The following is a 19,137-nucleotide window of genomic DNA, read 5'->3' as shown; positions in this document are numbered from 1 at the left end:
ATTTAAAGGAAATTTTATATGTCTATGGAACATATACATTACATAGAAAAACATTGAGAGTAAAATTTATTGCTTTTGATATACCACACTTGTTTGGAAATGGCTAAGTTTTTCTTTTCACAAATACTTGCCTTTATCCTTATCATTTCAGGTTAGATAATTTTTCAATTTCTAATATTTTGATAACATCTGATTCAATGTTAACCTGTTCATTGACAATGATTTGTTTGATTTCTATTTTTCATTTTTCAGTTATTTCAAGAACAAGCGCAATAGATACACAAAGATGTCAAAAAGTGTTACAGCCTACAAACTGCAATCTCCCAAAATGTCAATCGGATTGCTTCAGCATGTTTAAAAACTTACAAGCAAGTGGCCAATGCATTCACAACAACCAAAATAATACTTATGAATGTGTTTGCATCTATAATTGTAATGCAACACCAAATTTGGTGTAAATTTAACTACTGGTAATATGTACCTAGTTAAAGAGGGAGAGAGAAATAAGCTTTTTAGAAGTTCATCAATAATAATATAGTTTTATGATCCATTTGAGTAAAAAGTTGACATCTGCTCCTTACTTTTTAAATATATTTTTGTTTTTCCGAAATTGTTTTTGAAGTACTCCATTCATTTTATTGCTCCTCTTCTTAAAACAAGAAACTATCATTCTTCTCCTGTAACAATCCCTTATACCACTTGCTCTATTTTCCCATTTAGGAATAAGGTTTTTTTCGACTCCGTTTAGATCATATATTTTTATTAAAAATACACTTGATTCAGTATAAACAATATATTTATTCTGAAATCCAAATAAAATAGAACATAATCCATTTTTTTGGGCTTTTATTAGTATAATTAAATCTGTCAAAAGATATTTTTACAAAATCATGTTAAATATTTTTGAATAAAAATTTGTGAGAATATACTTATTTTTAATTATTTATATCTACATTTTCATTTTTTTTATGTTGATTACTATAAGAAAATATTAAATGACAATAAAATTTAGAGACAAAAATAATTAGTCATTATATTGACCAAGTTAGATAACATTTTATAAACTAAAAGTTGTTAGTATGTAAAATAGTCTAATACACCAATAAAAAATTAGAATTGATTTGTGAATTAAATATAAATTAATCTCTATCAGCTATAAAACAAAAATTTTGGTAATTAATATTAAAGATTACTTTAATCTTTAATTTACAAATAAATTATAATGATTTCAAATAAGCTCATGTACTACCGTAACATGATAATATCATTAAAATAAAAAATAAAAAGGAAAAGAACAGAAAAATATGGGAAATGACAAAAATATGGGAATAAGTTTTTTTACGACTCTGATTAGATCAATTTTTTTTTTATTAAAAACACTTGAATTAGTATAAAAGTAAAATAGAATATATTTATTCTAAAATCTAAATAAAATAGAACATATTCGGTTTGGATCCATTTTTTGGGCTTTCATTAGTATAGTTAAAACTGTTAAAAATATTTTTACAAAAACATGTTAAGTATTTTTGAATAAAAATTTGTGAGAATATAACTTATTTTTAATTATTTATATTTACATTTTCAATTTTTTTTATGTTGATTACTATAAGAAAACATTAAATGACAATCAAATTTATATTCACCAACTTAGACAACATTTTATAAAAGTTGTTGGTATCATTAAAATAAAAGATAATAATAAAATATAGGAAACCACACCAAATTTATAATACAATTACATCATAATAATGGATAAAAAATACCTATTATTAAAAAAAATAACTACGTAAAATTGTAAACCAATGCAACACCAAATAGAAAAAAACTCAATCTTAATAATCTATCTCAACAGTTGAGGAGCATTTTAGGGGCGGCGGGATGCATGACCCTACCAAATCTTGTTCAATTTCTTTTGCATTTTCTTGGAGTTCGTGGAAGCATCTAAAAAGGAGAGGATTCTTTTCTACAAATTGAGCTAGAGTACTCAATTCTTCATATTTTTCTTCAATTTTGTTATATGTTGTTGGAATTTTTAATTCTCTTATCTATAACGTGTTGGGCCGATCAAAATAACATGTCTTGAAAAGTTCCATATCGTCTAAGACAACCGATGGATTGAATGTTAATGACTATATAATGGACTCTAAGTCTATAATGTTCCTTGCTCCGAGTCAAAGACAATTCAATCTTATATTTGACTCTTCTTATTTTTTAATACTTTTGTGATAAGAGCGTTGTGATAAGAGTGTTGTGAGGTTTATGTTAAATTATTGCTTTGGAGAGTGTGAGTGTACTCGGGCCACATCAGAAAAGATTATTTTTTTTTTTGTTGGTAGGATTTTTCTTAGTATGCTTTATGGTTGTAGTGTAGTATGATCTTCCACATCAGAAAAGATTAATGAATCATCCTTGGTTGTTGAAGTTGCAATGAAAATTTGATAGAAGGATCATTGTTGGTGTTGTGTTGACGTGGTGAATATGCAGCTAGGTTCGTGGTGGTGCAAGGACTGTGTACTTGGGGCCAAAGGGCATGGGTGTGAATGTTGGGCTGATCAAAATAACATGTCTTGAAAAGTCTATTACAAGAGTATTAAGAAATAAGAAGAGTCAAATATAAGATTGAATTGTCTTTGACTCGAGGCAACTTGTTAGGTTTATAGAGGGGGTTTCACTGGGAAGATACAACACCAATGAGACTTGAGCCCAACCATATAAGGCATTGACACCACTCTCAACCCAAAACCTTAAGACAATGAGTTTATGGGTCTTTATCCTTATATAGTGCTCTACTTTCTCATTTCTAGACAATGTGGGACTTAGACTCACACTTGGATTCCTAACACAAAGTACGTTGAGTGTTACAATTTCAGTTTGTGTTGGGTTAGTGTTCAATTTTAGTTTATGCATTTTCTAGTAAAATTCCACCGATTATTTTCTCCCGATGTGATGTGAAATTTTTCTTCCATGTCCCTCTTTCAAATTATATTGATTCTTGAATTAGATATGAACTTCTACACTTTTGTATCATGCTTAGTTTATATGCAAAGTAACTATACTAATTTAGTGAGCACAAGTAGCCTGATTTACATCCAAAGAGTGGAAAGTAACCTTTTGGACAATAAAAATAGTAGAAATTCATGTTTCGATCAAGGTCAATGTGTTTTGACCGAAGGAAGCTGTGTTCGTGAATTTAGCATCTCTACAAATATTCGTTTTCAATGATTTCATTCACTCGTATATGTTGTTTTCATTTTCTATGATGTTCCTATGTTTATTTTATGGGTAGGATTGAAATGGCCCTTGATAACGCTGTCGTTGACGCGATCAAATTAATACTATTAAACTATAGCAACTTTAGTATTGCTAAGATAATAGTTAAGAAAATATAAAGGGTAAAGTAACCCTAAGTCGTCTCCCAACAAACACGGAATTGATTTTTAACAAGTTAGTTCTTATAAAATCTATACAAAATGGTTAGTTAAATAAAATAATAAAAATATGACAGATAAAGATAAAAAAGAAAGAAATAAAAAAGATAAAAAGAGATAAAAACAATAATAAAGAAAATAAATTGATTCCATTGCTTTTTCAAAACAGATTCATCATCGATTATCTAAAGATTATTGCTCAATTAATTATTGTTCTAGATTTACAAATTAATCAATGTAAAGTCTCAATTAATTTGTTGGCGTTCTCACTTTTAACATAAGTGCAGTCTCAATTAAAAGTGAGAACTTTTAGATTATCCACGGTAAATTTAACCAAAGTACAATCTCAATCAAATTTTACTATGCCTAATCATGTCTATTCTTTTATCTCCTTACCAAATAAAAAGCTTAATTAATTAAAGTAAAGTCTCGATTAATTTTTGTTAGAGTAAATACCTTTAACCAAAGTAAAGTCTCAATTATTGGTAAAAACTCATTTAATCACATGAAAGTTCCTAAATAAAATCAAAATAAAGTCTCAATTAAATTTAAAAACCCTTGGACTCATATGATGAACATGCATATAGATTTTAAATCATTATTCTTTACGTGATTTAAAATCAGTACACATTTTAATGTATTTATTTAATACACATTATAACTTATTTATTTAATACACACACATTATAACTTATTCAATACACATATTGTAACGTATTTATTTAATTCATACACTCATATATTACTATTTATAACGTATTTATTTAATCTATTTAACATAGTTAATGAAGTATGATGTAATTATTATGTTTAATATAATTAATTATGAATAATGAATACATAACTTCTACTTTAAATTTATAAATAGGCTTAATTAAGTTTTAAGTGCTTATAAATTTATATATTTTAAATTTAGGCTCAAATAGGTTATTCATAATTTTTACACTTTTGGATTAAGTTCATCATATTTAATTTTTTAGTTAATTAGGTGACATGAATACTATTTTTTGTCATCGTCTTCTTGATTTTTGTTTTAACATGTTAAACATTTTGAGATTTTGTGGTTAATATAAAATAATATTGAACCAATAAAAATTATTTGTCATTTTACATTAATCGTAAAATTGCTTTATGAATCATTAAATGTAATATTTCTTAGCATGTGAAAACAACGATGATGAGAAAAAATATTAACCATAACACCCAATTAACAAAAGAAAAATTAGATGATAGAACTCAATTGAAAATATAAAATTTTGATTATAAAAATAAAAAATTAACAAAGACTCATTTAAAAATACACACATTTATGAGAGACTTAAAACTAATTAATTATACTTAATAAGTTTATAACTATGTATAATAAATGTCCAACTAAATAACAAGGACTTCAAAGAGATGCCTCACTCTATTTAAAGAAAATTTTCATCCCTATGGAACCTATACATACCTTACATAGAAAAACATTGAGAGTAAAGTTCATTGCTTTTGATATACCACACACTTGTTAGAAATGACTAAGTTTTTCTTTTCACACATGGTTGTCTTTATCCTTATCATTTCAGGTTTGATAATCTTCCGATTTCTAATATTTCGATAACATCCTATTCAATGTTAAATTGTTCATTCATCAATGATTCATATTAATTCTATCTTGAATTTTTCAATTATTTCAGGAACAAACGGAGTAAATGTAAAAAGATGTGAAAAAATGTTACAGCCCACAGGCTGCACCATCCAAAAATGTCGATCAGATTGCTCCAACAACATGCCTAAAAACTTAGAACCGTTTGGAGAATGCATTCAGAACACTAAGAATAATACTTATGAATGTATTTGCTTCTACGATTGTAATGCAACATCACATTTGATGTAAACTTAGACGGAGATAATATGTACCTAGTAAAACGGGTAAGGGATATAAGGTTATTAAAAGTTAATCATTAACAATATAGTTTTATGACCCATTTGAATAAAAATTTGACATTTGCTCCTTATTTCTTAAATATATTTGTTTATTTCACTTTATTTATTTTCTGAAAAATTACTCCATTAGTTTTATTGTTTATTTTCTAAAAACAAAAACTATATTTTTCTGTTGTAACAATCCCTTTATACTACTTGCTCTACCTTATCACATTTAGGCCTGATAAAGAAAAAAAAAAAAACCTTGTAACAAGGATCTTTACAACTCCGTTTAGATAAATTTTTAATTAAAAATTCACTCGAATCATTTTGAAATTAAAAATGTTATTTAGTTTAAATTTAATCTAAATAAAAATAAAATAAAATCGAACAAATTTCGTATTATTCGGGTTGGATCAATTTTTGTTTTGGACTTTTATTATGTAAAACTGTCAAACAATCTTTTACACATAAACTAGTGAAATATTTTAAAATAATAATTTGTTAAACAACACATTTTTAATTATTTACATTTTTGTACTTTTCATTTTTTAAATAAAATGCAAAAAAAAAAAACACATTGAAGAGTAGATATCCTTGTAAAACCCTCTTTTCTGCCCTAAAAATTTAAAGGGCATATCCTATCTATTGGGCCTAAGGGTTGGTCCATAGGGTGTCCAAGACCCTACATTGCCCTAACCTTCTCATTCACTTCACTTTTCAGAAAAACAGCTCTCATCCTCTCTTAGAACAGCAGTTGTGCTCTGCTAGGGTTTGGTCCCAACTCTTGGTCAAGCAAGCTCAAGCTTTTTCGCTGCATGTAAGTTGCTTCTAAGCTCATACTAGTTCTCCTCTGGTCTTATTTCGTGTTTCCTTTGAGGCTCATCTTAATGACCTCGTTTCCATACTATTCCGCTATTGTTTCCAGCTCATTAAGTTGTCTCAGAGCTGTGGTGCTCCCTGTTCGGGAATACGAGTCTTTTGGCTAGCTCCTTCCAGGTAAGGGAAGCTAGGGTTTTACTTGTCGTTTGATTTTATGCTTGCTCTAGTATGGTTTTTGCGTGATGATAGTTTATTTGATGTTATGAGTGCTTGGAAAATGCTGAAAACTCTGTTTGGTTGTGAATGCTTAACTATACACGTGAGAACAATGGAGATGTAAGACCCGAGAAAATTAAATAGTTAATTAAATAATTCTTTAATAAATGCGGGTAATAGAAGCCTTTAAGGCATTTAATACAGAGAGCTATGACGTGAAGTACTTTAATTGTGTGAGAGGACTTGGGTTCAAGTCTTATGTATGCCAATTATGTGTTATTTTAATTTATGTATTATTTTGATGATATACTTGAATGCTTGACGTGATAATAAAATCCTAAAATTGTAGGAATTATCACAAAACATGATTGATTGATTTGGTTGTGCACTTGTCTTATGGTTAAAGGGTTATGGGTTCAAACCTTGCTAAGAACAAAATTGCTCTCTTTTTGTCAAATTTTGTTTGGTATGATTATGGAAGGGTTTAGGAACCCTAGCCAAGAGAGGAAGATTAGGGGGCTGAAAACATCCCAATTATGAGTGTTGAATAACCATAAACCACATTTTATTTAATTTTCGTTTTTAGACTTAAACTCACTTAATTAGGGTAGTAATTGTGAGAGAGAAGAGAATTGGAAGGAAGAGGGGTGCTGCATTGGGTGTGAATTGCAAGCAGTGGTTTTCCAGAAGAGTTTTCGTGGTGGGTGCTGAAAGAATTGAGCAGGGAAAATATTGTTGGTGTGCAAGGAAAGGTTAAGAGAGTTTTGGGTTAGAGATACACCAAGAATTCGAGTTTGGAGCGTGAATTCCAGGTAAGGGGAGTTGTACCTTATGTGTTTGATTCATATATAATGTATCGTGTTTGCTTTGATTATATTTCATGTAAACCACTTCATTTTCACGTTGTTGTTCGAGGTTTCTAGATTTTACCTAGAAACCGCTTGGCGGTAAAGCCCGAACCGCCAGGCGATGCATCAGGTTGTGTTGGTGTGTGCTGCATTTTGACATGAACTGCCTGGCAGGGATGAATGTCCGCCAGGCGGCGTGATGCTGTTCGCTTTTGCCTTGCTTGTGGTTGGTACATGGGATTAATTTTACTCCTGAATGTGTCTTGTGTATAATCTTATGTGTTTAATGTTAAGAAAAATCGAGAAGTCAAGTTTGATGATGATTTTAAGGAATCATGTATGAGTGAACATGAATAGGGTTGTTTTCTTTAAAAGAGAGAATGATTCGATTGTGAATTGTCATGGCCTGTGTATGCTTGAGTGGAGAAAATGATATCCAGGAACTATATTATGGTAAATTAGGTATGAATTATCTTGTTCTATTGCAATTGGTGCATGGGTCGAGTTCTGGGTATTGGGTATATCGCAGGTACAACAAACCTGGTAGTTGCCTAGGTTCTGGTATACCGCCCGACAGTTGCAAGTTACCGCCAGGCAGTGACGTGTGCAGAGGTCAGTTTGGTACATAGATTTGGCTGGACGTGAGGGAAGGTGATGAGAGTGAAATAGATTAGGTCCTTGTGTTTAATTCGTAAGAGGTGTGGTGTAAAAGAGATAAAGTACTATTTATGAAGTGTTGGGAATTTGAATGAATTATAACAATATGGATTAGGATTAAAGGAGATCAGGGTTAAAAAGTGTATTGAGGAATTGTGGAATTGTGATGAATCATATGTTATTAGAGAGGCAGTGTTGTGGGGATAGGCAGGTGACTAATTACTAGATAATACAAATGATAGAGAAAACATTGGAGACCAATTTAGGGAGGAGAATTCTGTCGAGCATGAAATGTAGTAGTGAGTTAGTGAAGATAAAACTGCAGGAGGATAATTGAATCAGGTAGATGGAATTGGGCATAAAGGTTAAATGATAAAAGAGTGTATAAAAGTTGGTGAGTACAGGTTTTCTAACGAATTAGATGAGTTGCAGGGAGTAAGTATGGATTGGTTGCTGCTGTAAATTGGTTAAATCATAATGCACTAGTTGGTGGTGGATAACTTTCCTAGTTGGAAGTGTGAAATGGTGAGAATGAGTACATGCAATTAATATATATTGGGGTGAATTGTTAATGGAAATTAGGTGCGATTATAAGAGAGTGTGGTGTCTTTTGGAGGTCAAGCAGAGTGAAGAACATACCATTATAGAGTGCCAATAACCTGCAGAAACTTACTACTAGTGTGGCGCTTGGCTGCTGGATGATGTCGCCAGGCGAAAGGATATGCGAGGAGGTCCCTACACCGCGTGGCACCTGGCGACAGGGTGTGCTCCGCCAGGCGGTGTCTGTACAACAGGAAGTGGTCTGCAGCGATTGGCGCCTGGCGGTGGGGTAGGATCCGCCAGGCAGGAGCAGAGTAGTAGGCGTTCTATTCGTCGACCTGGTGCTTGGCGGTGTGGCTTGAACCGCCAGGCAGTCTACACTGATTTCGCTTGGCGGCGCTTAGGATTGCGTTAGGCGATAGTGCTGTAGTTTATGATTTGTGTGCATTGCTTTTAAGCGATAATGCTATACTTGGATCGGGAGATGCTGTGTCATGAGCGGGTAGGTTCATGGAAGGTGGTTAACATGTGATGATATGAGCTGGGAGGTTCATATCCAGTTACTCTCGCGTGGAGATACGAGCGAGGTAGGTTCGTATGTTCCGTCCTCACGCTTGAGAGATGCTGCGTGCGAGGAGGTACGTGGCTGGTGGATCACATGTGTTGGACTACGGGCAGGTAGGTTCGTAGAGCAGAACTACGAGCGGGGAGGTTCGTAGAGGCAAGACCACGAGCGGGCAGGTTCATGTGAGCATCATATTCCCGAGTCCAAGGCTAACCATTTGTGTGATTTGAAGGCTATAAAGCCTTGGGGTTAAGGTCTTGGCCAAGAACTAAGTAGATTGAATAAATGGGTGTATGACTTATCTTGCATATTTTATATACGTTATTTATATTTTTCTCAGCTCACCCTTTTTGTTTGTGTATGGCGATGATCGTGTGATTCGTTACACGGGAGCAGATGTTGATATAGGTGATGTTGAGGATACTCAAGCGACGGAGTGAGGGCTAGCTTGGGAAATTAGAGCTAGGAGATTTTCACTTTATTTTGTTATGTTTCAGTTATGATTAAGGATTTTTGAAACTTGTAATACTTTTATTATTTATGTTTTATAAACTTGTAGCGCTTGTCTACACATTTTAAATTTTCCCGCGTTTGGGAATATTAATATTGCAACTTTTGATATTCCATTTTCATTTTAACTATTTATTTAAGTAATATTCCTCATGGATGTTACAGGAGAAATCTGATATTTTCGCCCAGGCGGGCCAGTCTCGCCCAAGCGAGAGCATCACAGGCTCATCCTTGGAGCTTACGCCAGCTATCGCTCAGGCGATGAGCTCCTGTCTTGAGCGAGAGCTATCTCGGTCAGGCGAGGAGGTCTCGCCTCAGCGAGAGAACATAAAAGCTCCATGTTCCTCTTTTCGAGCTCTCGCCTAGGCAAAAGGAGCTCGCCTGAGCGAGAGAACCCTTTGGCCTGAGCGAGGGACTGGGCGAGAAGTGTGCTTGTTCTGTTGTTTCTCTGTTCTTGGATGTTGGTCATATGTTTCGATTGATTATACTTTTAAAGCATGAATTGGGTGATTATGTATGAGTGAGATGATTTATGGTCTGTGATGGATAAGTTTAACATGATTTAAGCATGTTGCATGTATGGAATGATTCATGGGCTAAAAATGATGAGTTTGGTATGGTTTTGATATGGAATATGAATGAAGGTTGGTTATAAATGTTGGTATGAGATTTGTATGCATAACAAGTACATACTTGGATGTTGAAACATGATTTGTATATGGTTAGGGCGTAATTCCATGATAGTTTCGTGGTGGTGCCTCATTGGTTAGGGCGTAATTCCATGAGCCTCTAGGTGAGACCTAATGGTGGTGCCTCAGTTGGTCGGGACGTAATTCCATGACCCCTGTTAGTGGGAGTTCATGGTGGTGCCCCATTTATATAATTTAGTAAGGATTCAAGGTAAGGATTGCATCCTAACACTCTAAAGAGTCAGTTAGTCTCACATAGAGCGTATTGACTCGAGTGGTGAGAGTAGCAAGAGGTCTGAAACACTTTAAGGGCTAACCTTGTGTGTGGGGGAAAGAAACACTATAACAATTAGCTCGGTAGAGTAGGAAAGGCCACCACAAGTGCAAGCATCCGCTGAATCTGACTAATTATATGTATCCAGATGAGTCATGTCTCGAGTCTTAGTGTATTGTTTGCAAGTCATAACATGATTGGTTGACATAAGCATCTTGGACTATGAAATCTTATGTAACTGTATGTTAAACCATTTTCCGCTCTAGCTTACCCTTCTGCTTGTTTGTATGTTCTGTGTGTGGTTTTCTCTCTTTGTGATGATCATCAATTTATTGATGTGAGCAGATGCGAGAAATCCTTGTGGTCAATAGGGGAATGGTGACTCCACTGCGTAGCCTGCTTGGGCTGGATTCCGTTTAAATGGGCTTTTCTTTTAGGGCTAAGGCCATTGTATTGTATTACCCTTGGATTTTATTTTGAATACTATCTATCTTTTACTCCTTTTGGTTATAGGCATCATAGTGTGTCTTAGCATTTTAAGTACCTTGGGTATTTGTAAGGAGTGATTTTATACTCCGCAACTTGGCTCTTTATATTATTCGGTGTAAGATTCCATTTAATTATGTTATTATTTAAATAGGGTGTTACATTAATGGTATCAGAGCAGTTCGTCCTTAGGATGACCTAAGGGTAGTGGGTTGGTCGTGTCATGCGGACTTGAGTATTCAAGTTTAGTCGATTTTGTCAGTGAAACGAAAAGTTTCAAGAACAGAAAACGTCTTGATAAAGTAATGAGGGTGCATACTAATGACTATATTAAAGGTTGTTTTCCTTTCTTAATTCTAATGGTTTGGGAAAACAAATATTGCTTTGTATGACCTAGTTTGTCTTCCTACGACCTTGTGCTTTGTGTCTTGTGTCTTTGTGTCTTGGCATGTTCACCTTTACAAGTGTTGGATGAGGTCTCTAAGATAACGTCTTGCCTTAGAGATAGGAAGTTGATGTGTGTTGTATATCATTGAATAAGGAAAGCTAAGTTTTGGTTAATAAATTGGAGAAGAAGCTAGAGTTCATAAGACGACGTTTGGTAAGAGGGAGCTTTAAGGATAGGCTCTTAGAAACAAATACTACAAGTTTTCTAAAAGGAGTTGAATCCAAAGGTTAAGATCATTAAAAGGTATCAGTGCATACAAGTGCCACATCGTTTGAGGAAATCAACCTGATTCTACATCCCGACAATGTTGAGGTTTAGAGTTATGCAAATGCATACAGTGTTAGGAGAAGTGTCATTGCATATAGTCATATGGTCACATCTAGTGCTTCTTGGAGTGGTGGAGAGGAATAATTGGCAAATCCTAGGTTGCAAAGAGAAAGCTAAGAAGAGAGGAGACCGTGAAGTGTGAAGAGATGACAAACCTCTAGTGAGAGGGTAAGATGGATAAGGGTTTACTAATTAGTCAGGAAAGATGGTGTTCCTAAGTAGGGGAAGGAAAAATTTATGGATAGGAAGGAACTGGCATAAGGAATTCATACTAGGATTTATAGTCAGCAGATGATAATGGGTATTTTCAAATTGTTAGTGGGATGTTTCAAGGAAAAGTAGTTCCCAATAGCAGGACATTTGGCCTAAGGTATAAAGTGGAAGGTTTCATGTACCAGAAGGAGGGGCACACCTTTAAAGGTTATTCTTGTATGGAAGGGCAACCCAACTGATGTCGGAACATAATGATGAAGAAAATGAAAAGAAAAGTTTTGAGTCGTTGACATGGTGTCTACGATGGTTGATGCTAAAGTGGTCAGCACGAATAATCTCATCCAGAGATGCACATTACGAAGTGATGCTTGGACTAAGGGGCCGTTTTCTTGGGGTCGTGTACTCCTTGATGTCGCCAGTATGGTAAAGGAGTCATGGTGGTCTGCAAGAAGGAGCTGAGCTTGAGAGGGTGGTTTTGCTACAATCGCAGCCAAGTGGAGACTTGCTCGGATATGTGGTGCCTTCGTGGTGATCAAAGTATTTAAATTCAAACCCAATTTGAATTATTTCCTTTGCAAGGTTGGGACATAGTCTCAAGGGTGAATTGGTTGTTTTCTAAATCTCATTCTGATGAGCTGGACAACCAATGAGGTGGTATTCTTTGATTTAAAATAGATAAGTCAGTGGTTGCGTATGAGGTATGAATCAAGCTAAATAGTGAGGGCAGAGTTTCATGTGAATTAAAGTCATCTGACAAAGGGAAGTGAATAATAGACGAAGAGGATCGTAGTGGTAGAAGAGTTATAGACGTGTTCTGAAGCAATTACTAGAATTTTTACCTTGGTGTAATGGAGTTCACTTTTGCATTGGTGTTTGAAGAACTTGTGTCAATAGTTCCTAATGGATGGTTTCTACTGTGAGTTTGAAGTAAATACGGAAGTGGAGGAGATGTTGGAGAAGTAGTTGCTTATACTAAGTATAATCACAAGGATGACTGCAAGTTTGGTGAATCTTAGAGAAGAGGTAGTGGTAGGATAAACTGTTCAAGGGTAACGTTGGATAAGGGAGGATTGACTTTTCGGGCCTATGGTTTTAAAGGGTGGAAGCATGATGAAGGTAAGGAATTCCAAACAGGTTAACGATATCACCAAGGTATAGCGGGAAGTTTTCCAAGTGCGAAGAGGGTCTTCAGAATGTTCAAGACAAAGGTAGGAGTGACTAGTAGGACATATGGTTTAAAAAGGGGATGGATATGATGTTGAGAAAATGGGATGCTAAGACTCTAAAAAGGGGAGTTTAAAGAGTTTTTGCAAGTTTTATAGAAGTTCTGAGGAATGTTTTCCAACGATGATTGCTTCCTTGTCACGGCTAACATGAAAGGAGCATCATTTTGAGTAAACAAACAAGTGATTTTGTGTGTGGATCAGAGTAGCGTAGTGGATTGGTGGCAAGTGATGCTTATGAGTGGTAAGAGGTGCATGAGAAGAACCATCTTACTCATGACCTAGTGGTTACTACGACAACCAGTTCTTTAAAAATAACAAAAGTAACGTTCTTATGAGTATCAATCAGGGATATTCAATGATCATTTAGAATTGGGATTATGGAGTTACATAGAGAAAGTTGTGCAAGAGGAGTAGGAGAGTAGGAGATGGTTTGAGTTATGATTTCAAGTTAGGGTGCCAACTTGGAAGTGAGAAAGCAAGAGTAGATGTTTTGCCAAAGAAGGGAATTCAATATCCTCGAGTTGACGAGGTAAGAGTAAGAGTTGGTTGAGAAACATAAGTGTTTGGGTTGGGAAGAGAATGAGTGAGGAGATTTCATTAGTCTAGTCATCTTACTAGAACTAGTGAGTCTCTCAACAAGGTTGGGGAAAAAGCAATTCAGAAAAATCTTAGTTTGAGAAGTATCTTAGAGTTGATAGGTATAAATCAAACTAGAAATGAAGGTGACATGTCAAAATGTATTTGGTGGTTGTAATAGAGGAAAGTTTAATTTGGAAATGGAATGACTTGGTTGTGGACTTTGTTACCATTGGTTGAAGTCAGTAAAGGAGGCAAGATGTTATGAATGTCGTTATGCATAAAAGTGGTCAAAACTGTTGATGGTAAGGTAGTAGGCCAGAACTCAATAATGATCAAGTCAGTGGAGTTAGGCATAAAGGAGTGAACAAGGTGATGGGAAGTGATAACGAACATGCTTTAGTTTGAGACTTCAAGTCATTTGAGACTTTGATAAAACCTACAAAAGATAGTGGGGGTATATCAAATACAAGTTAGTTGGGCAAGTATGAAGGAGCATTCAAGTTTTAAGGTTGCATGTTGGAAGTTATTTTGAGTGTAGTGACTAAACCAATCTACACTATTGAACACATATCGCTTAGCATAGAGGCAAAGTTTCCAGTGGCTATAGGTGTTGGAGTCATCAAATATGTCATGTCTAGGTGGTGGTTGTCGGAGGCCGTGAGGAAAACATAGTTTTCTTCCTATCCCATCAGTGAATTTTTTAGGACGAAAATTTTTGTTGTTGAGGAGAATGTAAAATCCTCTTTTCTGCCCTAAAAATTTAAAGGGCCTATCCCCATCTGTTGGGTCTAAGGGCTGGTCTGTAGGGTGCCCAAGACCCTAAACTGCCCTAAGCTTCTCATTCACTTCACTTTTCAGAAAAAATAGCTCCCACCCTCTCTTAGAGCAATAGTCGTGCTCTGCTAGGGTTTGGTCCCAACTCTTGGTCAAGCAAGCTCAAGCTTTTCCGCTCCACGTAAGTTGCTTCTTAGCTCATACTAGTTCTCCTCTGGTCTTATTTCTTTGTTCCTCTAAGGCTCATCTTAATGACCTCGTTTCCATACTATCCCGCTATTGTTTCCAATTCATTAAGCTGTCTCAAAGTTGTGGTGCTCACTATTCGGGAATACGAGTCTTTTGGCTAGCTCCATCTAGGTAAGGGAAGCTAGGGTTTTACTTGTCCTTTGATTTTATGCTTGCTCTGGTATGGTTTTTGCGTGATGATAGTTTATTTGATGTTGTGAGTGCTTGGAAAATGCTGAAAGCTTCATTGCGCCAGTAATTCGAATTTTTACTAATTTGGATTTTCTTGGTCTAATTTTGTTCTTAATTTTTTCAGGTTTTAGGCTTGAACATCAATATTAGGCTAAAGAGAGGAGTGCCACATTTGTGCCACATCATCTATGCCACATATATAGATGGTCTTTTAGGAGTATTTTTAGGTCGAGCATGGAATGATTTCATTAAGGTAAAAAGTATTTTTTATTGTTTCTTTTATATACTATCATAAAGAGTTACGTTTATTGTTACTTAAAAATATTAAGTTATTCTAGGCTAAGTTATGGTGGGATCCAACCTACGAAATTACGGCAAAAGTATATATGATGAAAGACATAGGCATAAAATGGAAGAAGAACGAACTAAAATATTTTTATACTTACTATGATGATAAAAAGAGCCGGGATGAAAATGTAAAGAACCCACCATTGTCAATTCTAGAAATTGAGTAGGCAACTTTCATAAACTATAGATTGAAAGAGAACACAAAGGTATTTTTCTTACTCAATATTTATAATTTGGTTGCCCGTGATTATAAAGTTCATTTTTTGTGTATGTGTATTTGTAGAAAAATGTGCAAAAGGAATGATGAAAATAGACCCAAACTCAAGATTAATCACACTGGTGGATCTAAAAAACTCAAAAGAAAAAAAGAAGAGATTGTAAGTATTTAAAAACAGGTCATGTCTATTGTTTTTCTTTCTTTTTTGGTAAATTAGATATGCTTAACAAATACAAATATGATTGTTATAAATATATGATAGAAACTAACCAGCCAATAAGCAGAGGTAGTTTGTATATTAATACTCATATGAGAGCTGGTGGGACATACATAAATGAAGATGCTCAAATTATTGGTGTAAGTGAATAATTTTTTGTATGTTTGGTTCAATTTTTTATGTTATATCTATATCATGTAACTATAATTACATAGGATAAGATTGTTGAGATAGAGAATCATAGAACTACTTTTGTGGAAATCTCAAGTATGAGGTGTAGGAGACGGAGTTTGTCCATCCTAAATTTTTGAATCATCCAACCCACGATATGGTGGCATTCCTACTTTTACTAGTAGTGTTCAATAACTTCATATTGAAGTTCAAGAGTTGAAAAATCAAATAGAGACAAAGAATGGGAATATGAAAACAATGGCTACACTTCTTGCTCAACTACTAAGAAATTCATCAATGGCAGTACCTACTGAACTTCTTAATGTTATAGTGAGTTTTTCTTATCATATCCCATGATTATCTATAAAAATTCAATATATTTGTATAAATAATTAATTATTCTTTTAGTTTTATTATTGCAGTAACAACAAAGTTCTAGTGATCATCCTTCCTCATCAAATGCTAACACCTGTCAACCTTAGAACTACTTTGAAGTTCGTATTCTACTTATTATTGTACTTTTGATGTTTTAACTAGACTATGATTTAGACCTTATGCTTTATTAGAATGTTTTAGATCTTGTGTTTGGTATTAGGAATGAGGGAATGATGATGATATTGTGACTATGTTGATGTCATCATTTTGAGTTAGAATTTTGAATTAAACATCTCAGTTGATATAGTGACTATGATGATATAGTGACTATCTTTGGAGTTATGGTAACATCTCAGGCATTAAACATTATATATTGATTAAGAGAGTATATTAGTATCATATGTATAAATTGTTGAGTAAGTTGAGCTTCACATGATGCTTCTTTTGATGCATGTTACAAAGTTACTTTCCTTAGTTTACCATCCTCGGGAAGCATCTCTACTACATCCTTAGATACTTTTTCTACTACTTGCCACTTTTTCTACCACTTTTCCTTATTATTTTCCTCATCTACACTTTTCTTAGTATATTTGGAAAATATAAGAAATTACATTGTCTATTCAATATTCTATATGTAAGAGATATTCATCTACCTTCTATTCTCTGTAGTTTTTTTTAGTAAGATTTCTAAAAGGGTAGTAAGATAGAAAGTGTCTTGCCCAAAACCCACCATAACCTGCATGTTCATAAGGAAAAATACACATTAAATGTTTATTTCCCTTCATTGTTTTTTTTTCTAATTTTGAGGTGCAATAAGAGGACTTTTCAAAATCTTAATATTATTCTCATCTAAACACGTTTAACTGCATAAATCTAATAAAACAATGTAAATTAGTTAATATTTGTAATAATCAATGAGTTGGATATCCTTATGTAGCTAATTTATTATTTGAATATCCATTTGGTTTAATTTTGAGTTTGCTGAAAGTTAATTGCATTAATTAGTCTTTAAATTGACAAAAGAAATATATGCACTTTTATAACTAAGACAACAATAGATAATTAAATTTAAAAATTTATTTAGATACATAAAAATTGTGGAACCTCTAATAAATAACAAGGGATTTTAGTGTCATACGATACGAAGGCAAAAATTTTACTAGCATGTGCAAGTACAGCAGGTTCAAATTGAACCTTTTCATCTTTTATTCTACATGTAAAAAGGTTATAAACAAATTTCAGTAGTATTCAACAATGAAATTAGGATTTATGGAAGATGAAGGTTTTGGGTATTCCCTTTTGCATTGGTACCTTCATTGTTGCTATTGGTGCTGTAAGAACACACTTTTAAGGATTTGGAAAAAGGTTATGTAAAATTAAATAAAACAGGTCTATGGTGTTGTGTGGTGTTTATTTATGTGCATATTTGAGATGCATGGTGCGTTCATGTGGTGTGTGGGGTATCAGGTTCATTGAACAAGTTGTGTGAGAAAGAGATGCGACACATAAACATGGGTGACTATACATGGGGCAAGCAACTTAGGTTAATGAATAATCATTTTGGACAAAAAAACATCGTCCAATTATTTAAAAAAAAATTATATCATTTTATTAAATTAAAAATAAAAATTGTTTATACTCTAAACTTGACGATTACACCTGCCACTAACTTTTTTAAATTCTTAGACTCAGAACGACCACAATTTTTTTTTTAATTATAAATTTATTGGTAGTTACAACTACCACCAAATTTTAAGACTTCTTGGTCATTATAACCATGACTAAATTTTTTTATATTTCTAAACTTATTGGCAGTTATAATCGTTACCAATTTTTTTAAATTTCTACGCTTACCCGGCGGTTGCAAGTGCCGCTAAGTATTTATTTAATTTTTTAAAAAATTGATTTAGCGGAGGTTAAAACCAACTTTAACAATTTTAGTGGCAGTTATTTTGGCGGTTACAGTAAACCGACATTATATTAAGTGGCAGATCTTGACCAAAAAATTTAGAAGGGTCAACTTATATTTGTTATATATAAATTATTTCTTTTAAATAAAAAAATTTAATTTCTTTACATTATTTTTTTATTCAAAATAAGCACTCATAACAATAGAATCCAAACAATATAACAATATTATATATGAAAGAGTAACATAAAGTTTATCATCAACAATAATATATAAAAAAAAAAACAAAAGTTACCTTTAGTTAGAGTGCTCCTCCAACTTTTAAAACCTATAAAAACACATTCAAAACATTAAAAATGTTGATAACAATTATTGCCAATTAGAATTCAATGAAAATAAACTCAATTACTTGTAACAATGAAAACATCTGAGTCAAGTCGTCCACTTGGTTTTTTAGTAAAAAGATAGCACGGTAAGCAATATGCATCATCTTTTAATGGCGAGTACTCTAACCATGAAGGAAATAAGCTAAACCATGTATACTGAAATCTTCTTGGATAATCATCTTTACCAGACAACAGATAATTTTCTAGATGCATTTGATATGGACCCGATTTTAGGTAAGCCCTTCGTACTTCATCAATTTGATTTGGTGGCTATTGCCAAATTTAAAGACACTTCCCTAGATCACGTTATAAAGTATTTTCAAATTCATTTTATGTAACTTTAGGAACCATAGAGAGTTGTTTTTCGTTTTTTTCAATATTTGGATTCTCATGAAGTTTCTCAATTTTAGATGACGTAGATGCATTTTTTTCATCTTCATCACAAGCCTTCCTCTTGAAAAAAGAATCAATTCTTTTACTTTTTATCATAATTTTTCTAATATAAATTTGTCACCTCTCACCTGTTTACAAAAAAATATTATTATGAATACCCCAAATTAAATCTTAAAAGCAAAACTCAATATTTT

The sequence above is a fragment of the Vigna unguiculata genome, chromosome 10 (genome assembly GCF_004118075.2).
Source record: "Vigna unguiculata cultivar IT97K-499-35 chromosome 10, ASM411807v1, whole genome shotgun sequence".
Lineage (NCBI taxonomy): Eukaryota > Viridiplantae > Streptophyta > Magnoliopsida > Fabales > Fabaceae > Vigna > Vigna unguiculata.
Note: the sequence above shows the minus strand (reverse complement) of the source record.